The following is a 21,117-nucleotide window of genomic DNA, read 5'->3' on the forward strand; positions in this document are numbered from 1 at the left end:
TGGGTTTTTAATGATGATGTTTAATTGGGATTGAGAGCATGTCTACACTCTCAATGTTTAACAACTACCATGATAGTTAAATAAAATTTATTCCTTTGCAGTAGGGAAAAATTGTCTTTATGCAAAACTATAACCATAGAGCTTTCCACTAGCCAAATATGCATATAGTATAGTCTTATTTCTTTCATTGTTCTCTATGTGTTACATTGCCAGCATATTCCATGTGCTGACCCGTTTCAGGCTGCAACATTCATGTTGCAAACTTTTCAGATGACGAGTAAGGTGCCTTTTAGGTCGTGGTTCTATACTCAGTGATGCCGTTGGAGTTGATGGACTCACTTATCTTCCAAGCCTTCCGCTGTTATCGTTATTAGATGGCCTTAAGCCATATTTATTGTAATAAGTTCTCGTTTGAGACACTCGATGTAATAAGTGTGTGATTGCCACTCTGTTATAAATCCTTCAAGTACTGTGTGGTGTCAGCATTACTGATCCAGGGATGACACCTGAGCACAGAAATTGGACCGTTTGAGGTCTGGTCGCTACAGGCGTGAGGAATATTTACCTTACAAGGAGTTAACACCCGGACTTAAATCCGGTTTGTATAAGAAGGTAGACTAGTCCTAATCCTAATAGGACTCCACATGTAACCCGCGCCTCTAACCTTTATAAGGAGGGACAGGGCACCCCAAGAGGGAGAGGATAATCTTAAGGGTTAGACACAACTAGGAGAGCCAGTTTATGGTGACTCCCACGTGATGATAAAGATACCTAGCCACAAACAACATGTAGGGTTGTTACCGGATGATGTTTCCTGGGCCCGAAGTTGCCAAAATACTCGTCTTACGTTGCGCCCTCTGAAGCTACCATATAGATGCGTTGGGCTCACGACTAAGTCCTCACACTAGGACATCTGCCGTGACAATTCCACGACAATATTTCTCTGGAATCTTTTATGTATGATTTGTTATCTTTGCAAGTCTCTTCGAATTATCAGTTTGGTTTGGCCTACTAGATTGATCTTTCTTGCAATGGGAGAAGTGCTTAGCTTTGGGTTCAATCTTGTGGTGTCCTTTCCCAGAGACTACAGGGGAAGCAAGGCACATATTGTATTGTTGCCATCGAGGATAAAAAGATGGGGTTTATATCATATTGCTTGAGTTTATCCATCTACATCATGTTATCCTGCCTAATGCGTTACTCTGTTCTTATGAACTTAATACTCTAGATGCATGCTAGATAGCGGTCGATGTGTAGAGTAATAGTAGTAGATGCAGAATCGTTTCGGTCTACTTGTCGCGTACGTGATGCCTATATACATGATCATGCCTAGACATTCTCATAACTATGCACTTTTCTATCAATTGCTCGACAGTAATTTGTTCACACACCGCAATATTTGTGCTATCTTGAGAGAAGCCACTAGTGAAACCTATGGCCCCCGGGTCTATGTTTTATCATATAAGTTTCCAATCTATTTTATTTTGCAATCTTTACTTTCAATCTATATCATAAAAATACCAAAAATATTTATCTTATTATCTCTATCAGATCTCACTCTCGTAAATGACCGTGAAGGGATTGACAACCCCTTTATCGTGTTGGTTGCGAGGTTCTTATTTGTTTGTGTAGGTACGAGGGACTTGCGTGTAGTCTCCTACTGGATTGATACCTTGGTTCTCAAAAACCGAGGGAAATACTTATGCTACTTTGCTGCATCACCCTTTCCTCTTCAACAGAAAACCAACGCGGTGCTCAAGAGGTAGCAAGAAGGATTTCTGACACCGTTGCTGGGGAGATCTACGCACAAGTCAAGACATACCAAGTACCCATCACAAACTCTTATCCCTCGCATTACATTATTTGCCATTTGCCTCTCATTTTCATCTCCCCCACTTCACCCTTGTCGTTTTATTCGCCCTCTTTTTCTGTTCGCCTCTTTTTCGCTTGCTTCTTGTGTGCTTGTGTGTTGGATTGTTTGTCACGATGGCTCAAGATAATACTAAATTGTGTGGTTTTTCCAATACCAACAATAATGATTTTATTAGCACTCCGATTGCTCCCCTTACCGATGCTGAATCTTGTGAAATTAATACTGCTTTGCTGAATCTTGTCATGAAAGATCCATTTTCTGGCCTTCCTAGTGAAGATGCCGCTACCCATCTAAACAACTTTGTTGCTTTGTGTGATATGCAAAAGAAGAAAGATGTGGATAATGATATTGTTAAATTGAAGCTATTTCTGTTTTCGCAGAGATCGTGCTAAAACTAGGTTTTCGTCTTTGCCTAAAAATAGTATTGATTCTTGGAACAAGTGCAAAGATGCTTTTATCTCTAAGTATTTTCCTTCCACTAAAATCATCTCTCTTAGAAATGATATTATGAACTTTAAGCAACTTGATCATGAGCATGTTGCACAAGCATGGGAGAGGATGAAAATAATGATACATAATTGCCCTACACATGGTTTGAATTTGTGGATGATCATACAAAAATTATATGCTGGATTGAATTTTACTTCTAGAAATCTTTTAGATTCAGCCACTGGAGGCACTTTTATGGAAATCACTTTAGGAGAAGCTACCAAACTCCTAGATAATATTATGTTTAATTATTTTCAATGGCACACCGAAAGATCTACTAGTAAAAAGGTTCATGCTAGAGAAGAAATTAATATTTGGAGTGGAAAGATGGATGAACTTATGAAATTGTTTGCTAATAAGAGTGTTTCTTCCTATCCTAATGATATGTCTTTGTCTACTTTGATTGATAATAATAATGAATCTATGGATGTGAATTTTGTTGGTAGGAACAATTTTGGTAACAACACGTATAGAGGAAACTTTAATCCTAGGTTGTTTCCTAGTAATTCCTCTAATGATTATGGTAATTCCTACAACAATTCTTATGGAAATTATAATAAGATGCCCTCTGATTTTAAATCTAGTATTAAAGAATTTATTAGTTCGCAAAAGAGTTTCAATGCTTTGATTGAAGAAAAATTGTTTAAGGTTGATGAGTTAGCTAGGAACAAGGATATAATTTCTCTTGATGTTGATTATTTGAAACTTAGATCTATTCCACCTAAGAATGATATCAATGAGTCTCTCAAAGCCATGAGAATTTCCATTGATGAGTGCAAAGAAAGAACCGCTAGGATGCGTGCTAAAAAAGATTGCTTTATAAAAGCGTGTTCTTCTAGTTTTGATGATAATAAGGATGAGGATCTAAAAGTGATTGATGTATCTCCTATTAAATCTTTATTTTGCAATATGAATCTTGATAATGATGGGACTAAAGATAAGTCAATTTTAGTTAAAAGGCGTCCCAATGATTCGGAGTTTTTAGATCTTGATGCAAAAGTTGGTAAAAGTGGGATTGGAGAGGTCAAAACTTTACATAGCAATGAACCCACTATTTTGGATTTTAAGGAATTTAATTATGATAATTGCTCTTTGATAGATTGTATTTCCTTGTTGCAATCTGTGCTAAAATCTCCGCATGCTTATAGTCAAAATAAAGCTTTTACCAAACATACCATTGATGCTTTAATGCAATATTATGAAGAAAAGCTTGAATTAGAAGTTTCTATCCCTCGAAAACTTCATGATGAGTGGGAACCTAGTATTAAAATTAAAATTAAAGATTATGAATGCTATGCTTTATGTGATTTGGGTGCTAGCGTTTCCATGATTCCAAAAACTTTGTGTGATGTGTTAGGTTTCCGTGAATTTGATGATTGTTCTTTAAATTTACACCTCGTAGATTCCACTATTAAGAAACCTATGGGAAGGATTAATGATGTTCTTATTGTTGCAAATAGGAATTATGTGCCCGTAGATTTCATTGTTCTTGATATTGATTGCAATCCTACATGTCCCATTATTCTTGGTAGACCTTTCCTTAGAACGATTGGTGCAATTATTGATATGAAAGAAGGGAATATTGGATTCCAATTTCTGTTAAGGAAAGGCATGGAACACATTCCTAGAAAGAAAATTAAATTACCTTATGAATCTATTATGAGATCCACTTATAGATTGCATACCAAAGATGATAATACCTAGATCTATTCTTGTTTTTATGTCGAGCTAGGGGAGTTAAACGAAAGTGCTTGTTGGGAGGCAACCCAATTTTATTTTTGTTTTTTGCTTTTTGGTTCTGTTTAGTACTAAATAATTCATCTATCTTCTGTTTTGATGTGGTTTTATGATTTTAATTATTGTTTGTGCCAAGTAGAACCTTTGGGAAGACTTGGGGGAAGTTTTTGCGATCTTGCTCACGAGATTTGCTGCCATTTTTACTGGAAAGTGCGATTAGGTTGATTATTTTTGCAGATGATTAATAGACAAATTACTCACATCCACCAGTTTATTTCAGAATTTTTGGGGTTACATAAGTACTCGAAACCTACAGATTACTACAGACTGTTCTGTTTTTGACAGATTCTGTTTTTCGTGTGTTGTTTGCTTATTTTGATGAATCTATGGCTAGTATCGGAGGGTATGAACCATAGAGAAGTTGGAATACAGTAGGTTTAAAACAAATATAAATAAAGAATGAGTTCATTACAGTACCTTAAGTGGTGGTTTGTTTTCTTATACTAACTAAGCTCATGAGATTTTCTGTTGAGTTTTGTGTTGTGAAGTTTTCAAGTTTTGGGTAAAGATTTGATGGATTATGGAATAAGGAGTGGCAAGAGCCTATGCTTGGGGATTTCCAAGGCACCCCATGGTAAAATTCAAGGACAACCAAAAGCCTAAGCTTGGGGATGCCCCGGAAGGCATCCCCTCTTTTGTCTTTGTTCATCGGTAACTTTACTTGAGGCTATATTTTTATTCACCACATGATATGTGTTTTGCTTGGAGCGTCTTGTATGATTTGAGTCTTTGATTTTTAGTTTATCACAATCATACTTGCTGTACACACCTTTGGGGAGAGACACACATGAATCAGAATTTATTAGAATACTCTATGTGCTTCACTTATATCTTTTGAGCTAGATAATTTTGCTCTAGTGCTTCACTTATATATTTTAGAGCACGATGGTGGTTTTATTTTATAGAAATTATTGATCTCTCATGCTTCACTTATATCATTTTCAGATTCCTTTAGAACAGCATGGTAATTTGCTTTGGTTATAAACTTGGTCCTAATATGATAGGCATCCAGGATGGGTATAATAAAAACTATCATAAAAAGTGCATTGAATACTATGAGAAGTATGATACTTGATTTTGTTTTGAGATATAAAGATGGTGATATTAGAGTTGTGCTAGTTGAGTACTTGTGAATTTGAGAAATACTTGTGTTGAAGATTGCAAGTCCCGTAGCATGCACGTATGGTAGCCGTTGTGTAACAAATTTGAAGCATGAGGTGTTCTTTGATTGTCTTCCTTATGAGTGGCGGTCGGGGATGAGCGATGGTCTTTTCCTACCAATCTATCCCCCTAGGAGGATGCACGTAATGCTTGGTTTTTTATGCCTTGTATATTTTTGCAATAAGTATGTGAGTTCTTTATGACTAATGTTGAGTCCATGGATTATAAGCACTCTCACCTTTCCATCATTGCTAGCCTCTTCGGTACCGTGCATTGCCCTTTCTCACCTTCATAGTTGGTGCAAACTTCGCCGGTGCATCCAAACCCCGTGATATGATACGCTCTGTCACACATAAATCTCCTTATATCTTCCTCAAAACAGCCACCATACCTACCTATTATGGCATTTCCATAGCCATTCCGAGATATATTGCCATGCAACTTTCCACTGTTTCATTTATGACATGCTTCATCATTGTCATATTGCCTTGCATAATCATGTAGTTGACATCGTATTTGTGGCAAAGCCACCATGCATAATTTATCATACATGTCACTCTTGATTCATTGCCCTTCCCGGTACACCGCCGGAGGCATTAATATAGAGTCACATTTTGTTCTAGTATCGAGTTGTAATCATTGAGTTGTAATTAAATAGAAGTGTGATGATCATCATTAATAGAGCATTGTCCCAAATAAAAAAAAGAAAGGCCAAAAAAGAAAAAAAAGAAAGGCCAAAAAAAGAGAAATAAAAGGGGACAATGGTACTATCCTTTTTTTCCACACTTGTGCTTCAAAGTAGCACCATGATCTTTATGATAGAGAGTCTCTTGTTTTGTCACTTTCATATACTAGTGGGAAACTTTCATTATAGAACTTGGCTTGTATATTCCAACAATGGGCTTCCTTAAATGCCCTAGGTCTTCGTGAGCAAGCAAGTTGGATGCACACCCACTTAGTTTCTTTTGTTGAGCTTTCATACATTTATATCTCTAGTGCATCCGTTGCATGGCAATACCTACTCCTTGCATTGACATCAATTGATGGGCATCTCCCTAGCCCGTTGATTAGCCGCGTCGATGTGAGACTTTCTGCTTTTTTGTCTTCTACACATAACCCCCATCATTATATTCTATTCCACCCATAGTGCTATATCCATGGCTCACGCTCATGTATTGCATGAAAATTGAAAAAAGTTTGAGATTACTAAGGTATGAAACAATTGCTTAGCTTGTCATCGGGGTTGTGCATGATGAGAGCATTCTTGTGTGACGAAAATGGAGCATGACCAAACTATATGATTTTGTAGGGATGAAATTTCTTTGGCCATGTTATTTTGAGAAGACATGATTGCTTAGTTAGTATGCTTGAAGTATTATTATTTTTATGTCAATATTGAACTTTTTTCTTGAATCTCTCGGATCTGGATCTGAATATTCATGCCACAATAGAGAAAATTACATTGAGAATTATGCTAGGTAGCATTCCACATCAAAAATTCTGTTTTTATCATTTACCTACTCGAGGACGAGCAGGAATTAAGCTTGGGGATGCTTGATACGTCTCCAACGTATCTATATTTTTTGATTGTTCCATGCTATTATATTATCTGTTTTGGATGTTTAATGGGCTTTATTATACACTTTTATATTGTTTTTGGGACTAACCTACTAACCCAAGGCCCAGTGCAAATTGCTGTTTTTTTGCCTATTTCAGTGTTTCGCAGAAAAGGAATATCAAACATAATCCAAACGGAATGAAACCTTCGGGGGAGTTATTTTTGGAACAAACGTGATCCAGGGGACTTGGAGTAGACGTCAAGAAAGGAGCGAGGAGGCCACGAGGCAGGGAGGCGCGCCTGCCCCCTGGGTGCTCCCCACCCTCGTGGGCCCCTCACAGCTCCACTGACCTACTTCTTCCTCCTATATATATATATATATCCATATACCCGAAAAACATCCAGGAGCACCATGAAACCCTATTTCCACTGCCGCAACCTTCTGTACCCAAGAGATCCCATCTTCGGGCCTTTTCCGGAGCTCCATCGGAGGGGTTTTCGATCACGGAGGGCTTCTACATCAACACCATAGCCTCTCCGATGATGTGTGAGTAGTTTACCATAGACCTTCCGGTCCATAGTTATTAGCTAGATGGCTTCTTATCTCTCTCTTTGGATCTCAATACAAAGTTCTCCTCGATCTTCTTGGAGATCTAGTCGATGTAATTCTTTTTGCGGTGTGTTTGTCGAGATCCGATGAATTGTGGGTTTATGAGCAAGTTTATCTATGAACAATATTTGATTCTTCTCTGAAATCTTTTATGTATGATTTGTTATCTTTGCAAGTCTCTTCGAATTATCAGTTTGGTTTGGCCTAGTAGATTGATCTTTCTTGCAATGGGAGAAGTGCTTAGCTTTGGGATCAATCTTGCGGTGTCGTTTCCCAGTGATAGCAGGGGCAGCAAGGCATGTATTGTATTGTTGCCATCGAGGATAAAAAGATGGGGTTTATATCATATTGCTTGAGTTTATCCCTCTACATCATGTCATCTTGCCTAATGCGTTACTCCGTTCTTATAACTTAATACTCTAGATGCATGCTGGATAGCGGTCGATGTGTGGAGTAATAGTAGTAGATGTAGAATCGTTTCAGTCGACTTGTCGCGGACGTGATGCCTATATATATGATCATGCCTAGATATTCTCATAACTATGCACTTTTCTATCAATTGCTCGACAGTAATTTGTTCACCCACTACTAGAAAAAGGGCTATAGCTAATATAGACATTAGTGGCGCATTGAGTATGTGGTGCGCCACTGCTAAATGGCAGTGGCGCACCATACATGGGTGCGCCACTAATGTTTATATTACTAATGGCGCACCTTGTGTGTGGTGCGCCACCGCTAAGTTTCTCCTAGGCACACCCCCTTCCTAGACGTACCAGTGGCACATCGTGGTTTGGTGCACCATTAGTAGTTTTAACTAGTAATGGCGCACAACTAGTAATGGCGCACCACACCCACGGTGCACCACTACTAACACATTTTTTTCAAATTTTTTTTTCAAAACTAGTAATGGCACACCACACACCAGGTGCGCCATTAGTAACCCTGGTTACCAATGGCACATTCTTAGGAGGTGCGCCATTGGTAACCTGAGATCAGCTAGATATTTTTGATAGCCACCTACCACACTCACTTTCCCCCTTCATTCTCTCCACCTCTACCAAGCTTGATCTCGGCTGCCTCCTCCTCCTCACCTCATTTGCACCATAGATTCACCCAAATTAAGTGGTTAAATTTCCTTTTTTTGATAGGTAAGTAAGGGGAAAGCTTTCTTTATGTTCTAGATATACTTTTTCTCCCTCCAACAACGTACACACTTTTTATGGCCTAGATCTACGTATGTTTGTGGTGTTGCATATGTTTGTGTTTGCAGGTATCGGTATTTGAAATGCGTTAGTTGCCAATATTTTGCCGGAATGTTGATTCATTTCCGTTTCGACGAGAATTTGACACTATGCATTCTTTTTGGTCCTATTTTAGGCAAAGTCATGCCAATTTTTTTTGGTTCTAAAATATCATTTTGCTCTACCCCGCAGGCGACCATGGTCCGCACGATGACCGAAGGCATCGTGAATAGGTTTTTGAGCTCCGCGAAGGCCGAGATGCTTCAAAAGAACAAGATAGAGATAAGATGTCCGTGTCGAAGATGCAAGCTGAAGAGCCTTATGGACCCGGATTCCAGACAGGTGCGGGACCACCTGCTCTTGCGTGGTTTCATGGATGGCTATCGGTGGCAAGGTGGTGAAGATGATTATGAAGTCGTCCATGGGGGCCGGGCAAGAAATAAGGAAGGGCAGCAAGACAATAGCGGCGAGGGCGGGCGAGAAGACGAAGAATCTCCAGGACATGATCACGAAGTAGATGCAGGACACAGTCATCATGTAGAAGATGCTGAACATGATGATGAGGAAGATCAAGACGAAGGGCATGATCATGAAGATGAAGATGCCGGAGCAGACGACGATGGACCATCGATGGGCTGGGTGCAGGACCCTCATATTCAAGAGTTGCTTCTCAAGCAGACAGGTAACGCAAGAGCTGCCGCCTAAGAGAAAGCCAAGCTGGATCAACTGGAGATAGACGCGGTTACTCCATTGTATGAAGGATGCAGGCTCGAGGATACCCACCTGAAAGTAACGCTCATGGCTCTGGAGATGAAGGTAAAACACAAAATGACCGACGCATGCTTCCATGAGAACATGTCATTCTGGCACGAACGTCTTCCCAAGGGGAACAAGTGCCCGACCAGTTTCGAGGAGGCGAAGAAAATCGTGTGTCCTTTGGATTTACGGCATGTGAAATACCATGTGTGCATGAACGATTGCATCATTTATCGGGACGAGCACGTGGAGTCTACCATATGTCCGGTGTGCGGTGTCACTCGATACAAGAAGAGGAAGAAAGCTCCTCGAAAAGTGGTGTGGTACTTTCCGATCACTCCTCGTCTCCAGTGGTATTTCATGGAACCTAAGCTAGCAAAGCTCCTATGTTGGCACGCGGATAGGGAGGAGAAGAAGCGAGAAGATGAAAAAAATGATCCGGAGATAAATAAAAAGGACAAGATGCTGAGTCACGCTAAGGATGCAAGCCAATGGCAAGCGTTGAACTTTGAACACCCAGAATTTGGGGACGATCCAAGGAACATCGTGCTGGGCGCGAGCACTGATGGAGTCAATCCGTTTGGCAGCTAGAGAAGCACACATAGCACCTGGCCCGTGTTTGTGTGGATGTACAACCTTCCCCTTGGATGTGCATGAAGAGGAAGTACATTCACATGAGTATGCTAATTGAAGGGCCGAAACAACCAGGGAACGACATCAATCTGTATCTGGGGCTGCTGAAAGAGGAGCTAGACACGCTGTGGAAAACGCCAGCCAATATGTGGGACGCCGCAGTGAAAGAATATTTCCCTATGAGAGCCGCACCGCTCACGATGGTACACGACTATCTCGGTTACGGATATGTCATGGGGTAGGTGGTCCACGGATTTTGTGCATGCGTCAGGTGCATGGATGACACAACGTATCGCCAGCTAGATAGAGATCCCGGGTCTTTGAAAACTGTGTTCATGGGATATCGTAGGTGGCTTCGCGATGATGACGCATGGAGAAAATGCAAGGATCTATTCGATGGTGAAACCGAACCCCGAAGACGCCTGCATACGAGGAGCGGCAAGGAAATAGACGAGCTGTTGAAAAATTGGAAAGAGTGCCCACCGCCGGGAAAGAAGCGAAAGGCGCCAGAGCCGCTGCTGAAGGTATGGAAAACAAGGTCTGTTTTCTGGGACTTGCCGTACTGAAAGATCCTCCGTGTGCCTCACAGCCTTGATGTCATGCATATCACGAAAAATGTGTGTGAGAGTCTTCTTGGTACCCTGCTCAACATGCCAGAGAGGACCAAAGATGGGCGGAAAGCAAGGGCAGACTTGCAATCAATGGGCATCAGGGAGGAGCTTCACGTAAAATGCCCTAATGATGATGATGATGATGATGATGAGGCAAAGGACACGGAAAGTCGTCGCAAAGGCAAAAAGGCCAAGAAGATCGAATATGACTGCCCCCCCCTACGTACTTCACTCTAAGTCAGAATGAGATTGAGCAGTTTTTCACCTGCCTCGTAGGAGTAAAACTTCCTTACGATTCCGCAGGGAAGATAAGGAGATACCTAGACTCAGCGAAGCAGAAGTTCAGCGGGATGAAGTCTCACGACTGTCACGTGCTGATGACGCAGATTCTTCCAGTTGCAATCCATGGGATCATGGACGCGCATGTCCGTGAAATGCTATTTGGCCTATGCAACTTTTTCGACGTCATCTCTTGGAAGTCGGTTGGCGTGAGGCAACTCAGAAGGCTACAGGAAGAGATCGTGGTGATACTATGCGAGCTTGAGATCTACTTCCCGCCCGCATTCTTCGACGCTATGGTGCATCTGCTGGTCCATATCGTGGAGGATATCATCCAACTCGGGCCAACATTCCTGCACAGCATGATGCCGTTCGAAAGGATGAATGGTGTCATCAAAGGATACGTTCGCAACAGGGCACGTCCAGATGGAAGCATAGCCAAGGGCTTTCTGACCGAAGAGTGCATCTCCTACTACACGAATTATCTAGGCATCGAGAACCCCGTTGGTCTTCCCGTCAACAGGCACCTCGGCAGGCTCACTGGACGGGGTCACCATGAGGGTCTCCGCGAAATGCATGTCGACTTCAAGGGTCGACTCGCCGACTTTGAAAGAGCAAACCTAGTTGCGCTACAACACATAGACGTGGTCGATCCTTGGGTGGTAGAACACAAAACCTTTATTGAGAAGACGTACAGTGACCGAGGCCAACAGAGGATGGACGGAGATATAATCAAAGAGCACAACTCATGTTTCACGCGTTGGTTCAAGGAGAAGCTTATGTCGTACCCTTTACATGAGGATTCTTCCGCGGAAGAAAAACTCATATTCGCCTTGTCACAGGGCGCCGAGCACAACCTGATGACCTATGAGGCGTACGATATCAACAGCTACACATTCTAGACCGAGGAAAAGGACATGAAGAGCGATGATTATCAGAACTCCGGGGTAACGATGGAATCCTACACCGGTAACGACAAGGACAGATACTACGGAAGGATCGAGGAGATATGGGAGCTGAGCTACGCTAGAGAGAAGGTCCCGATGTTCCGTGTCAGATGGGCCAAGAGCGTCCTAAAAGAAGACCGGTATTTTACCACCATGGTTATACCCGAAGCCAAATCCAAGACCATGGGCGCAAACGTCACCGCGAAAAATGAGCCATGGGTACTGGCTTCCCAAGTGGACCAATGCTTCTTCATTATCGACCCGTCAAAGCCCAGTCGTGTTGTCGTGAGGAGAGGCAAAAGGAAGATCATTGGAATGGATGGAGTCGCCAATGAGCAAGACTTCGACAATTACGGCGACCCGAAGATGGAAGATGACGACAACGATGAAGTACCATACACCACAAGAATAAGCAGGACCACCCTACCTAAAGGACGTCCGTTCAAGAGAAGAACTCAAGGGGTTTCGGGGCTAAATTATTCAACCGCGAGAAAGAAGGGCAGGAAGATTGTGAAAAGATAGCTAAGATCGAATCACGACGTGTCATCCGTGTGTGTGTGTGTGTGTCAGTGGCAAGCTCAATTATTACATGCAACTAAATTATTACATGTATCACTTGATTTCAACCATGTCATCTAATTCTAAATCTTTGCACAATGGTTTTATCACTCCATTTGCATTTTCCTTTTCTTTTATCTCAAATCTTAAATTATTACATGCAACTAAAAATCCAAAAAAATAAAAAAAGATAGTAATGGCGCACCAGGAGAAGGTGCGCCATTGCTATCACGGTGTTTATGGCGCACCCCTAAAAGGTGCGCCATTGATATACCAATTTTTATGGCGCACCCCTAAAAGGTGCGCCATTGCTAACCCTCCCCCACTAAAATATCCAAGACCTTCGATCCCAAATCCCCAATCCCCAATCTCACACCTCTCTCGGCCCTCGACCTGCTACGCACCGACCCACTGCGTCGCCGCCGCCCCGACCCACTACGCCGCTGCCCGTACCTGCGCCGCCGCCCAGACCAACTGCGCCGCTGCCCAGACCGGTCCCTCTCCTCGCGCAGATCGCCCCGTCCCGGTCCATCTCCGCCCCGTATTGTCCCTCTCCTTCGACAAGGTTGTAAGGACACTCTGACGTCTTGGTTACCTGTCCCTCTCGTCGCCGATAAGGCCCCACCTCTCTTCTCCCCCTCCATCTCTCTGATGCATTTTTCTTCTTGAACACTAACCCTAACCTGAACCCACCTGTTCAGCAGGACGCCTCACTCCAGTCACTCGATCTGGGCAGCCCACGGTCGGTCAACTCCACCACCGGAGGACTAAGGAGCAAGAAGCACCGGGGCTCTTGGTCTGGGAGCAAGCAGGGTATGCTTCACCTCTTTCAATCAGAGTGGTTCTTCAGTTGGTTGCTGCAATATATTTGCTTGGATACATTGTGATCAGCCGGTTGTCTTGCTAGATACGTGACACAAACACAAATTCTGTTTTGTCACTATTAAGCAATTAGTACTTTTTTAAAAGGTTGAATGTAAGTGGTATACTGGTATGTAGTATATGAAAATGGAAATTAAGACTATGTGTGCTGGAAGCACTATTTTGCAGTATATGTGACAGACATACTACTCTCCAATCAAAGAAGTATGTACAACCTACCACAAAAAGAAGTGTGGCTAAAACTAATGAGGATGGTGATGCACAGTAGTGTGAATCTGTGCTGAACACGATTCCTTCCTTGATGAATGCATGGAGGGTTTTTTTTGGTGATGAGAATTAGGATGCATGGTGATGTTGAAGAGAGGCACATTTGCATGCATGTATGTGTAGCATTGCAGTTTGGTTGGTTTCAGCTTGTTTATAGTAGAGAGGCCACAATGGTGTCTCTCTGACTGTAACTGCTAAATTGTAAAAAATGCACGATCTAGCTTGTTAGCATTAGAAATGTACATACACGAAACATTTGCCTATGTTATTCTGTGCTTTCACCTGTTCTTGCTTGAAGACAGGCAATGTTTCATCCATTCAAACTACTGTCTGCTCATACTAGAATTATATTGTGCTGAAAGTAACGAGGCTGGTGATGACCAAACACTTACTTTTACTTGACCAATGGATGCGGATGATTTTTGTCCATTTGGGACGGAGACGGCAATGTGACTGAACAGAGGCTCCTTCAGTTCAATATTTTGTGCAGGGACAAATAGTTACCCCTTTCTCCTAAAATGTTGATTAATTTCCGTTTCGGTTGAGAATGGGGCACTCCTAGGTCAAGAAAATTAGCAAAGGTCATGCCCAATTTTCTTGACCTAGAAGGTGCCTGATTCTCAACCGAAACAAAAATTAATCAACATTTATAGACAATGTTATTTCTACAAAGCAAATATTTCTAAGTAGCTTTTATAGTTTTCCCTTAAGTTGAAATGCAAACTATTTTTTCTTCCTGCAGCAAGAGCAATAGTGCACTTAGTAGGATAGAAAATATATAACCTGTAATAGTGCACTTAGTAGGATAGCAATAGTGCACTTGGAACAATCTTTTGGGTAAAGGGGTGTTTATAACCAGTAATGTGAAAATATATAGGATAGAAGAATAGATACTACCCTGATCTCATCCAATAACTCTAGTAGCCTCTTTTCCTATTTAGCGCGAACATGGCCGACAACGATGAGGCCGGTGGTTCAGGCAAGCAATTCTGGGAGCTTTCCCAGGAGATGGAGGAAGAACCTCACCGCTGTGAGGATGCCGCGGAAGACATCGATCCCGACTACACAACCCCTAGTGGCATCGGGGATGACACCACTGATGGTGCCGCCAGGGATGCCACCACTGATGATGGCAGCGAACGCACAGATGGCAGCCAACCGAAGAGGCAACGGAAGGACTGGCTCCTGAACGTGCTCAGCACCATCAAGGAGGAATTTAATGAAGTGTCCTCCAGTGGGCATCCAACAGTGCCCAAAGAATTATTCAGTGGGTACGCGGGACAACTCGGGTGCATTCTCTGGAGCACCGTCTCGATCAACACCGAGAACCTAAGGCATCGTGACCGAGGGAATTTGCGCAACCTCCTCTTCACGAAGCTGCACGAACGAAACAAGTTCCCCGGTGACTTTGCAAACACATGCCTCTCAGGGAATAAAGTGAACAGTGTCGCCCTCACGAAGATGAGCACGGCTGAGGGAGTCCTGGATTAGGGGGTCTCCGAACAGCCGGACTATATACTTTGGCCGGACTGTTGGACTATGAAGATACAAGATTGAAGACTTCGTCCCGTGTCCGGATGGGACTCTACTTGGCGTGGAAGGCAAGCTAGGCAGTACAGATATGGATATGTCCTCCTTGGTAACCGACCTTGTGTAACCCTAACCCTCTCTGGTGTCTATATAAACCGGAGGGTTTTAGTCCGTAGGACACAACAACTACAACATAGAATCATACCATAGGATAGCTTCTAGGGTTTAGCCTCTCTGATCTCGTGGTAGATCTACTCTTGTACTACCCATATCATCAATATTAATCAAGCAGGACATAGGGTTTTACCTCCATCAAGAGGGCCCGAACCTAGGTAAAACATCGTGTTCCCTGCCTCCTGTTACCATCTGCCTTAGACGCATAGTTCGGGACCCCTACCCGAGATCCTCCGGTTTTGACACTGACATTAGTGCTTTCATTGAGAGTTCCTCTGTGTGGTCGCTGTTAGGCTTGATGGCTCCTACTATCATCGATAGCGATGCAGTCCAGGGTGAGACTTTTCTCCCCGGACAGATCTTCGTGTTCGGCGGCTTTGCACTGTGGGCCAATTCGCTTGGCCATCTGGAGCAGATTGAAAGTTACGCCCCTGGCCACCAGGTCAGGTTTGGAAGCTTAAACTACACGACCAATATCCGCGGAGACTTGATCTTCGACGGATTCAAGCCTCTGCCTTGTGCGTCACGCGGTCACGATGAGTACGATTTAGCTCTACCATCGGACAGTGTTCAGGAGATCGCACAGGCAGCCGCTCTGACCCTCAATTCAGAGCCAGATGCGCCGTCCATGGACGGGTGGATGGACCCCGCCACGGAGGCCTTACCCTTAGCGGCGATCGAGCTGAACATCAACCTTACCTTGCACGAGAGCCGTGTTGTTAAACTGCCGGATCCTTCTCCGGCCACGGACTCCGAGCCGCCTGCACCCGTTCTTATCGAATCCGATTTGGCGCCGATCATGGAGTTTACCTTCGCGGATATTTTTCAGCACTCGCCCTTTGGCAACATACTGAACTCATTAAGGTCTCTCTCCTTATCAGGAGGATCCTGGCCGAACTATGTCCGACAGGACTGGGATGCAGACGACGAAGAAATTCGCGGCCCACCCACCACCCACTTAGTAGCCACTGTTGATGACTTAACCGACATGCTCGACTTCGACTCCGAAGACATCGACGGTATGGATGACGATGCGAGAGACGAAGAGGAACCACTGCCCACAGGGCACTGGACAGCCACCTCATCATACGATATATACATGGTGGATACACCCAAAGAAGGCAATGGCGACGAGATAGCGGAGGATGACCCCTCCAAGAAGCCACCCAAGCACCGACGTCAGCGGCGCCGCTCTAAGTCCCGCCAAAGCAAAAGTGGTGATACCGGCATAGGAGATAATAACACTCCGGATAGTGCCGAAGACAACAACAATCCCCTCCAGCAAGATTCAGAGCATGAGGATGGAGGAGCCTGCCCTCCTGAGAGAGCGGCAGATGGAGAGGCGGAACATGGTAATTACATGCCCCCTACGAAGACAAGGCAAGCCTCGGCGACGACGAATTCGCCGTCCCAGAGGATCCCGTCGAACAAGAGCGCTTCAAACGCCGGCTTATAGCCACGACAAATAGCCTTAAGAAAAAGCAGCAGCAGCTTCAAGCTGATCAAGATCTGCTAGCTGATAGATGGACTGAAGTCCTCGTGGCCGAGGAATATAAACTCGAGTGCCCCTCCAAGAGTTACACAAAATGCAGGTTGCTACCCCGACCGGAGGAAGAAGTGTATGACGCGGCTGATCGGCCACCTCGTGGCCGCGATAGAGAGGCATTCCAGCCAAAAACTCAGCCCGCACCCCGACTCCATTCAAATAAAAAGGCATGGGGAGATACGCCAGACTTGCGAGACATATTGGAGGACAAAGTAAAGCATGTAAGATCGATCTACGGATCACGGGGGCGCGCCACTATGCGAGACGATAGACGTCACGCCAGATACAGTAAAAGTAAATCCGGCCGGGCCGAACACAGTGGGCAAGACCCATTCGAGCTGCATCGCGATATAGCCCAATACAGAGGCGCCGCACACCCCTTATGCTTCACATACGAAGTAATGGATCATCAAATCCCAGAAGGTTTCAAACCTATAAATATTGAATCATACGATGGCACAACAGATCCCGCAGTATGGATCGAGGATTTCCTCCTCCACATCCACATGGCCCGCGGTGATGACTTACACGCCATCAAATACCTCCCACTAAAGCTCAATGGACCAGCGCGGCATTGGCTTAACAGCTTGCCAACAGAGTCCATCAGCTATTGGGAAGATCTGGAAGCCGCATTCCTCGACAACTTTCAAGGCACTTATGTGCAGCCACCAGATGCCGATGACTTGAGCCACATAATTCAGCAGCCAGAAGAATTGGCCAGGCAATTCTGTACTCGGTTCCTAACAAAGAAAAATCAAATTGTCGACTATCTGGATGCAGAGGCCCTAGCGGCTTTCAAACACAACATCCGTGACGAATGGCTAGCCCGACACCTTGGTCAGGAAAAGCCGAAATCTATGGCAGCCCTCACGACACTCATGACCCGCTTTTGTGCGGGAGAAGACAGTTGGCTAGCTCGCAGTAATAACATATCAAAGAACCATGGTACTTCAGATACCAAGGACGGCAATAGCAGGTCACGTCGCAACAAACATAAGCGCCGCATTAACAGCGATAATAACGAGGATACGGTAGTCAATGCCGGATTCAAAGGCTCTAAACAAAGTACGCCGGGTCCGTCCATCTTGGACCGTATACTCGATCGCTCGTGTCAAATACACGGCACCCCAGACAAGCCAGCCAATCACACCAACAGGGATTGTTGGGTGTTCAAGCAGGCCGGCAAGTTGATTGCCAAAAACAAGGACAAGGGGCCACATAGCGATGACGAGGAGGAGCCCCGGCAGCCACACACCGGAGGACAGAAGAGGTTTCCCCCACAAGTGCGGACGGTGAACATGATATACGCAACCCACATCCCCAAGAGGGAGCGGAAGCGTGCTCTTAAGGACGTATATGCGTTGGAGCTAGTCGCCCCAAAGTTCAACCCATGGTCCTCCTATCCGATCACTTTCGATCGCAGGGACCATCCCACTAGTATCCGTCATGGTGGATTCGCTGCACTAGTTCTGGACCCAATCATTGACGGATTTCACCTCACTCGAGTCCTTATGGATGGTGGCAACAGCCTGAACCTGCTTTATCAGGACACAGTGCGCAAAATGGGTATAGATCCCTCAAGGATCAAACCCACAAAAACGACCTTTAAAGGTGTCATTCTAGGCATATAGGCCCATTGCACAGGCTCAATTACACTGGAAGTGGTCTTCGGATCCCCGGATAATTTCCGAAGCGAAGAGTTAATCTTCAATATAGTCCCGTTCCGTAGTGGTTATCATGCACTGCTCGGGCGAACCGCATTTGCGAGATTCAATGCGGTACCGCATTATGCATACCTCAAGCTCAAGATGCCAGGACCTCACTGAAAGTGCGTTATATCGACTAGAGGGGGGGGTGAATAGGCGATTTTTATGAAAGTCTTCAAAACATGGAAGTTATGAAGACAAACAGTAGAGATATGCCTATTACTATGCAGCGGAAGGTAGACTACACTAGGCAAGCCATGGTCAAGTATCAACAGAGTGAAAGCACAGTGACAAATAGCTATAGTGTAATAAGGATCGGGTAGGAAGATGTTATGAAGCCAAACAGATCATTCACTCACGTTGTGAAGACAAAAGATAGAACAGACATGCAATGACTTCACAATGAGTAATCAGTAAGTAAAAGGAAGTGAAGATGAAACCAGTGACTCGTTGAAGACAATGATGTGTTGGACCAATTCCAGTTGCTGTGACAACTGTACATTTGGTTGGAGCGGCTAGGTAGTTAAACCTTAGGACACACAGTCCCGGACACCCAGTCCTGAACACGCAGCTTAGGACACCAAGTCCTCACCGTACTCTCCTTGAGCTAAGGTCACATAGTCCTCGCCCAATCACTCTGGTAAGTCTTCAAGGTAGACTCCCAAACCTTCACATACTTCGTTCACTGGCAATCCACAATGTCTCTTGGATGCTCTGAACGCGACGCCTAACCGTCTGGAGGATGCACAGTCCTCAAGTGTAATAAGTCTTCAGATCACACAGACAAGAAGACTTAAGTGATGCCCAATTCTCTCTGGCTCTGGTGGTTAGGGCTTTATCCTCGCAAGGAATTCTCTCTCAAAGGCTTCGAGGTGGGTTGCTCTCAAACGACAAAAGCCGTACTCTCAATCTGAGCAGCCAACCGTTTATGGTTGTAGGGGGTGGGCTATTTATAGCCACTTGGCAACCCGACCTGATTTGTCCGAAATGACCCTGGGTCACTAAGGAACTGACACGTGTCTCAACGGTCAGATTTCAAACTCTCATGGCAACTTTACTTGGGCTACAAGCAAAGCTGACTTGTCCGGCTCTGGACAAGATTCGCTCTCATTGTCTTCACTCGAAGACATAGGTTTTTGGTTTAGGCATCACTTCAGTCATTCTGACTGGTTCTCCTGGACCCCACTTAACAGTACGGTGGTTCCTATGACTCAACACAAAAGAAAAAGAACTACGAAAGATCTAAGTCTTCGAGCTCCATAGGCTTCATATCGTGTCTTCTTTTGTCATAGTCTTCAATGTGAATATCTTCATATACCACCTTTGACTTCAATGTCTTCATACATTTTTAGGGGTCATCTCTGGTAGTAAAACCGAATCAATGAGGGACTTCTACCTGTGTTATCCTGCAATTCTCATAAACACATTAGTCCCTCAACTAGGTTTGTCGTCAATACTCCAAAACCAATTAGGGGTTGCACTAGATGCACTTACAATCTCCCCCTTTTTGGTGATTGATGACAAACTAGTTGAACTTTTCAACGAGGAATATAGTCTGTGAAATTGTAAAGGATAATGAATTGTCTTCATAAGTTGCAAGGGCTCCCCCTGAAGATGTGCATATAAGTTAATTTGCTTTTGGAATGCAAATGCACATGGCAGGTTGTACTTGTGGAGATCCACTTCAGCTTATGATGACAATCCACTATGCATGTGAAAGTATATGAAGATAATGACATGCATAATGGAAAATGGACGTCTGTAGAATGAGATAAGTGCGGAATTTATCGTCGCACATGCGGAATTTATCTTCGCAAAACAGGGTGGCAAACAAGTAGCAGACGACCATCTGGTTTAAGTGTTACAACTCATAAGAACCAAATGTAGCAAAAATGTGAGTTGTAAGCACGAAGCAAAATATAAGGCACCCACCCATATGAACCTGCTTGAAGACTATCAATCTCATAGGCTTCTCCCCCTTTTGTCAGTAATGACCAAAAAGGTTTGAAGACATAGAGCCTCTACTCGTTCCCATGAGGAGTAGATGAAGTAGCAGGGTTGTTGATGTTGTTTGGCGGTGCAGAAGAGCTTGGAGGTGCTGAAGCAGATGGTGGTGAAGTAGCATCGTGTTCTTCCTCAATGATTCTGGCAGTGACTGTGGTAGCAGAGGAAGAAAACTCAGAGTCTTCAAGAGATGGAGTCCCCAGCAGCACAGCTCTTCGAGGAGGTGTGGAGTCAAATATGAATCTCTCAGTGAAGCCATCCTCTTGAAGATCAGCTTCAGAAAGCATCATCGTTAGCCCTTTCCATGTGCGGCAACAGGTTTCATGGGCAACGAAAGTGTTCTTGGTGGCAAGATTTCGAGTGCGATTAACATCCACCAAGAGGCTTTTCATCTGACGCTTCAGCCAGTCATGATGCCTATCTTGTTTCTGATGAAGGGCCACAAGAAGCTCTTGGTCGCTGAGAACGCGAGTGCGCTTCTTGGGTCTTGAAGCA

The sequence above is a fragment of the Triticum aestivum genome, chromosome 3A (genome assembly GCF_018294505.1).
Source record: "Triticum aestivum cultivar Chinese Spring chromosome 3A, IWGSC CS RefSeq v2.1, whole genome shotgun sequence".
Classification (NCBI taxonomy): Eukaryota; Viridiplantae; Streptophyta; class Magnoliopsida; order Poales; family Poaceae; genus Triticum; species Triticum aestivum.